Here is a 7086-nt window from a genome sequence, read left to right as displayed (position 1 = left end):
ACGTCGGGACAGTAGAAGTCCCCCATCACCAGCACATCCTGCGCTTTGGATGGTTTTGTGAGTTGTTTGAAGAAAGACTCATCCACCTCTTCTGCCTGGATAGGGGGTCTGTAGTAGACCCCTAGCACAACATCCCCCTTGTTTTTACCCTTTTTTAACCTAATCCAGAGACTCTCAACACATCTATCTCCTACGTCCATCTCCACCTCAGTCCAAGTGTAAACATTTGTAATATATAAGAACGTCAGTGCGGCCAGACTGGGTCAGACCAAAGGTCCATCCAGCCCAGTGTCCTGTCGGCCCACAGTGGTCAATACCAGGTGCCCCAGAGGGAGGGAATACAACAAGGAATCCTCACGTGATCCCACCCCTGACACCCACCTCCGGAGAAACAGAGGCCAGGGACACTCTTTCTACCCAGCCTGGCTAACAGCCATTGATGGACCTAACCTTCATGAAGCTATATAGCTCCTTTGTGAACCCTATTAAAGTTCTAGCCTCCATCACATCCTCTGGCAAGGAGTTCCACAGGTTGACTGTGTAGTGGGGCACATATAGAATCATATGTGCTGGCAGAGACCTCAGAAGTCATCGAGTCCAGACCCCCTACCCAAGGCAGGACCAACCCCAACTCAATCATCCCAGCCAGGACTTTGTCAAGCCAAGACTCAAAAACCTCTAGGGATGGAGATTCCACCCCCTCCCTAGGGAACCCAGCCCAGTGCTTCCCCATCCTCCTAGGGGAATAGTTTTTCCTAATCTCCAGAAGAGACCTCTCCCACTGCAACTTGAGACCATTGCTCCTTGTTCTGCCACCTGCCCCCACTGAGAACAGCCTCTCGCCGGCCTCTTTGGAACCTCCCTTCAGGAAGTCGAAGGCTGCTCTCAAATCCCCCCTCACTCTTCTCTTCTGCAGACTAAACAAGCCCAAATCCCTCAGCCTCTCCTCATAGGTCATGAGCTCCAGCCCCCAAATCATTTTGGTCACCTCCGCTGGACTCTCTCCAATGCGTCCACAGCCTTTCTGTAATGGGGGACCCAAAACTAGACACAATATTCCAGATGTGGCCTCCCCAGAGCTGAATAGAGGGGAATAATCACTTCTCTGGATCTGCTGGCAATGCTCCTCCTAATGCCTCCCAATATGCCATTAGCCTTCTTAGCTACAAGGGCTCCTGTTGATTCATCTCCAGCTTCTCATCCACTGGAATCCCCAGGGCCTTTTCTGCAGAACTGTTACCTATACACAGCAACACCCCCTTCTATTTTTCCCTGCCTATCCTTCCTGAGCCAGCTGTCCCCTTCTACACCCATATGCCAGTTGCGTGTCTTGTCCCACCGGGCCTCTGTGACAGCAGTGAGGTCAACGTTGGGTTTATTTACTAGCGCTTCAAGTTCTTCCTGCTTTTTCCCCGGACTCCTTGCATTTCAATACAGGCCTCTCAGATACTGACTTGGGTCGCTCCACCGTTCTAGCTCATTACTGCTTGGTCCCTGCTACCGCAGCCCAGGGTTCCTTGTAATTGCTTAAACATGGAGACACAGACTTACTGTGGGCTTTGGTCTCCTGCTGCGGTTGGACCGAGGTTAGAGACTCCACACTAGGTTAGCCAGTCTGAGTCCAAATATTCTCCTGCCCTCCCTCGAGAGGCAAACCCTATCCCTGCTGAGCCGTGCTTCTCAGAAGAGCATCCCGTGGTCGAGGGAAGCAAAGCCGTCCTGGTGACAGCATCTCAGGGTGCACCTGTCTCTGCCTGGGCCCTACCTTTCACTGCAGGGTGGACGCAAACCCCACCCACACGCCAATCCCCGTAGACACTTCTGGTCTACTCGGGGTCGTACCTCCATGCAGCATTGTTACTGCCTGACATGAGGTAGACTCGGGATCCTACCCCAGAGCAACTCCCTGGAGAAAGGTCCCCGACCCAGACCTTCTTCGGAACGCCCCTCCCAGCGTGTGCGCCCATCTCTCTCACCGCTGTCTCCAGATTTTTGGAGTCTTCCCGATGGGGGACCCAAGCGAGGAGTTTGAAAAGGAGCCTTCCAGGGTTCGGTGCCCAAATCCCACAAGCGATCCCCTAATTCCCTTAGGTTGCACTTGCCCATCCCAGCTGCAGTCCTACACCCTCTTTATTTTTTTCCCCTTTCAGGAGACACCTTGAAACAAGCAAGTAGCCTCAGTTTCCCTCTCTATGTGATCTGACCCCAGCCCACTTGCCTGCTTTGAACGTCGAAATACTGCAGTTCGTAGTGATGATCTGAGCCACTGAAAACACCGCTCCAGGACTCAGGGAGCCGCAGTGGGGTCAGGCGAGCCCTCGGCTGCAATCTCCACATGACATACTCTCTCCAACATGCAGGAGACATTAGTGCCACCCCCGCTCTAACCACTAGACCCCGCTCCTCTCCCTGAGCTACGGACAGGAGGCAGGACTCCCAGCTGAGCCAGGTGATGGAGCTGAGATTGGTCCTGCTCGGGACAGGGGGCTGGACATGATGCCTCCTGAGATCTCTGCCTGCCCTAGGGTGCTACTTGAATTCAGGAGACCATCAGCTGGCTTCATTAACTCACCTGGCACTGGGCTCCCAGCGGAGGGGCGGCTGCAGGTCTGGGCTGAGGCGCGACGTGCTGTGCCGTTATATGGAGGCTGGCTGGGCAGGTGTCCAACAAGGGACGGGCAAGGATCTGAGCAAACAGTCGGGAAGAAAGGATTCTCAGGAACTGGGCGAGAAAGGTGCCCTCTGAAAGGAGGGTGGGGAGTGCAGACGTGCCAGGTTTGGGTGCATCAGGGGACAGGGGAGGTGGCCAGATTCCTGCCCGTGGCCCGGGCCCTGCGGTACATGCCCTGGCAAGCCCAGGGAGCCACCGCCCGGCCAGCGTGGTGCCGATGTGCTCCAGAGTGCCACCAGCCAGGAAACGCTGACTCCTGCCCCCCACCTCAGAACCCCTCCCTCCCTCACCCTGACTCCTGCCCCCCATGCTCAGCCCCCTGCCCTGAGCCTCTCCTCCCTCCCCCACCCTGACTCCTGTCCCCCATGCTCAGTCCCCTGCCCTGAGCCTTTCCTCCCTGACCCACCCTGGTTCCTGCCCCCCATGCTCAGCCCCCAACCCTGACCCGACCCCTCCTCTCTCTCCCACCCTGACTCCTGCACCCCACCCCAGCCCCCTGCCCTGAACCCCTCATCCCTCCTCCATCCTGACTCCTGCCCCCCATGCTCAGCCCTCTAACCCTGACCTGACCCCTCTCCACTCCCCCTCCCTGACTCCTTATCAGGGGTGGCTGTTAGTTATCAGGCTGTTTTTGCAGGTGCTGGGCTGGTCATAACCCATGAGGCGCTGGCTCAAGGCCTCCTTAGCTGTGTAAGCAACTCCTGAGATAATGAAGCCCAAGGACGGTGCAGGAATGGATTGCCCCCTTCGGCTTCTTCCTAGAGACGGCCTGGGAACGTTTGGGCTTCTCCTCCCTCCCCCACCCTGACTCCTGCCCCCCTAACACAGCCCCCTGCCCTGCACCCCTCTGCCCTCCCCCACCCTGACTCCTACCCCCCCTAACGCAGCCCCCTGCCCTGCACCCCTCCTCTTTCCCAGCCCTGACTCCAGAATGGATAGTCATAGGGTACCTCTGGACTGTGAGAATCTATCGGAAATTGATTCCTCAAATGTAGTTTGTGTATCTTTTCCCGATACTTTTGTCGGAAGAGGCTCTGCTAGACTGGGCCAAATATCGGAAAACCAACCTCTTTCAAAAGCCCCCTACTTCCTTGTAGAACAAGGAATAGAGGGGCTGGCAAAAGAGCATGTTTGCTCTTCTGCAAAAAAAAAAAAAAAAGCGGAAGAAAAAAACCCAGGTTCCCTGGACGTGGCAGAGTTTTTTCCAGTATCCTGAAACCCCCCTGCAGGCTAGCCAGACCCATATAGTCATGGAATCCAAGGATGGGAAGAGACCTCAGGAGCCATCAAGTCCAGCCCCCTGCCCAAAGCAGGACCAACCCCGACTCAATCAATCCAGCCAGGGCTTGGTGAGCCGAGACTGAAACACCTCTAGGGATGGAGATTCCACCCCTCCCTAGGGAATCCAGCCCAGCGCTTCCCCACCCACCTAGGGAAATCGTTTTTCCTACTATCCAACCTAGACCTCCCCCGCTGCAACTTGAGCCCATTGCTCCTTGTTCTGCCACCTGCCCCCACTGAGAACAGCCTCTCTCCAACCTCTTTGGAACCCCCTTCAGGGAGTTGCAGGCTGCTCTCAACTCCCCCCTCACTCTTCTCCTCTGCAGACTGAACAAGCCCAAATCCCTCAGTCTATTAGTAAAGGTCACGGGCTCCAACCCTGAATCATTTCTGCAGACTATGCCGATATTTACAGCCGTTTCATTGATCTGTTGATTTTATGGCATTCCTGGGCAGGCGGCCAAGGAGCTGACACACCCTGCCAGGAGGAATTCCTGAGAACTGGGAGTAACAATGCACCCTCGGTCCTATGGGGAGGGCTGGAGGCTTGCCAGGAATGCAGGTCAAGCTGTTCTTAGGAACTGGTTGTGTGGGAGCCAAATCACCTGCTTTATTTAGGGGTAGGACGTGAACTCTCATGAGTAGCGTTGGCCAAAAGGAGGCTTTAAACCGCTCCACCGACCCACACTCCCATCTGGCCAAGCTCTGGGCTCCCCTGGTTCTGCTGGGGCACCTCACGGCCAACCCCCAGCCCAACTCTTCCTCCCATTGACTTTGCATTTGTACTTGTTCAACTTCATCCTATTTTCCTGATTCTGGGCGGCATGAACAGGAGTGGGGTGAGCAAGACACGAGGAGTCGTTCTTCCGCTCTGCTCTGCGCTGGTTCGGCCTCAATTGGAGTATTGTGTCCAGTGCTGGGCACCGCATTTCAAGAAAGATGTGGAGAAATTGGAGAGGGTCCAGAGAAGAGCAACAAGAATGATGAAAGGTCTAGAGAACATGAGCTATGAGGGAAGGTTGAAAGAATTGGGTTTGTTTAGTTTAGAAAGGAGAAGACTGAGAGGGGACATGAGAGCAGTTTTCAGGTATCTAAAAGGGTGTTGTAAGGAGGAGGGAGAAAACTTGTTCTCCTTGGCCTCTGAGGACAGGACAAGAAGCAATGGGCTTAAACTGCAGCAAGGGAGGTTTAGGTTGGACATTAGGAAAAAGTTCCTACCTGTCAGGGTGGTGAAACACTGGAATAAATTGCCCAGGGAGGTTGTAGAATCTCCATCTCTGGAGATATTTAAGAGTAGGTTAGATAAATGTCTATCGGGGATGGTCTAGACAGTATTTGGTCCTGCCATGAGGGACCCTTGAGGTCCCTTCTAGTCCTAGTATTCTAGGATTCTATGTGAGATAGTATCAAAAACCTAAGGAAATACAACCAAGGCTCAGCTACTACAAGGTGGTTGGAAGACCCTTTCCAGAGAGTAGTTATCACAAGCTCACAATCCAGCTGGAAGGTCATAACAAGTAGGGTCTGGCAGGGATCCGTCCCGCGTGTGGTTCTTTTCAATATTTCATCATTTCTTTAGCTAAATGAATAGAGAACACAAGCTGGGAGGGGTTTTTAGTGCTTTGAATGATAAGATTTACATTCAACATGATGTGGACAAAGTGGAGAAATAAGATGAAATTCAATAAGGACGAATGCCAAGTGCTCCACTTAGGAAGGAACAATCAGTTTCACTCACACAGAACGGGAAGCGATTGTCTAGGAGGGAGTACGGCAGAAAGGGATCTGAGGTCAGAGAGGACCACAAGCTAAATATGAGTCAATGGTGTGATGCTGTTGCAAAAAAAGCCAACATGATTCTGGGCGGCATTAACAGGAGTGTTGTGAGCAAGACATGAGAAGTCATTCTTCCCCTCTACTCTGCACTGGTTAGGCCTCAGTTGGAGTCTTGTGTCCAGTTCTGGGCACCACATTTCAAGAAAGATGTGGAGAAATAGGAGAACATCCACAGAGGAGAAATAAAAATGATGAAAGTGCTTGAACACAGGACCTGTGAGGGAAGACTGAAAAAGAGAGGATTTGTTTAATCTGCAGAAGAGAAGACCTAACGAGGGACATGGTAACAGCTTCCAAGTACACAAAAGCTTCTTAGAAAAAGGACAGAGAGAAACAATGTTCTTGTTAACTTCCGAGGACAGGACAAGAAGCAATGGGCTTTAACTGCAGCAAGGGAGGTTTAGGTTGGACATTAGGAAAAACTTCCTACCTGTCAGGGTGGTGAAACACTGGAATAAATTGCCTAGGGGGGTTGTGGAATCCCCATCTGTGGAGATACTTAAGAGCAAGTTAGACAAAGATCTTATCAGTGCCGGTCTAGAAGATAACTGTCCTGCCGTGAGAGCAGGAGACAGGATTAGAAGACCACTTGAGGTCCCATCCAGTTCTATGATTCCATGACTCCATGTCACCAAGGTGCACAGAGTCCACAGGGCTTGCACCCCCATCTGCTGCCAGCTATGACTCTCTTCTAGCTATCATGTGCTAACAATGCCCCACTGCTATATACATCGGCCAAGCTGGACAGTCCCTACGTAAAAGAATCAATGGACACAAATCTGATATTAGGAATGGCAACATACAAAAACCTGTAGAGGAACACTTCAATCTCCCTGGTCTCACAATTACAGATCTCAAGGTAGCCATCCTGCAGCAAAAAAACTTCAGGACCAGACTTCAAAGAGAAACTGCTGAGCTACAGTTCATCTGCAAGTTTGACACAATCAACTCTGGATGAAACAGAGACTGTGAATGGCTCGCTAAGGACAAAAGCAGCTTCTCCTCTCTTGGAATTCACACCTCCAGATCAGCTGCTAGAAGTGGGCCTCATCCCCCTTGATTGGATCCACCTCGTCATCTCCAGCCCGATCCTGGCCTGCATATTTATTCCTGCCTCTGGAAATTTCCACTACCTGCATCTGACGAAGTGGGTCTTTGCCCACGAAAGCTGATGCTCCAACACTTTGGTTAGTCTCTAAGGTGCCACAGGACTCCTCGCTGCTCTTCCAGCTAGGAGCACAGAAGGGACAGAGAGTAGCACAGTAGGAGCTGTCAGGACCATCCGTCTCAGGGAGAGG

Source organism: Pelodiscus sinensis, chromosome 30, assembly GCF_052426305.1.
Source record: "Pelodiscus sinensis isolate ZL-2025 chromosome 30, ASM5242630v1, whole genome shotgun sequence".
NCBI lineage: Eukaryota > Metazoa > Chordata > Testudines > Trionychidae > Pelodiscus > Pelodiscus sinensis.
This window is presented reverse-complemented; position numbering follows the sequence as displayed.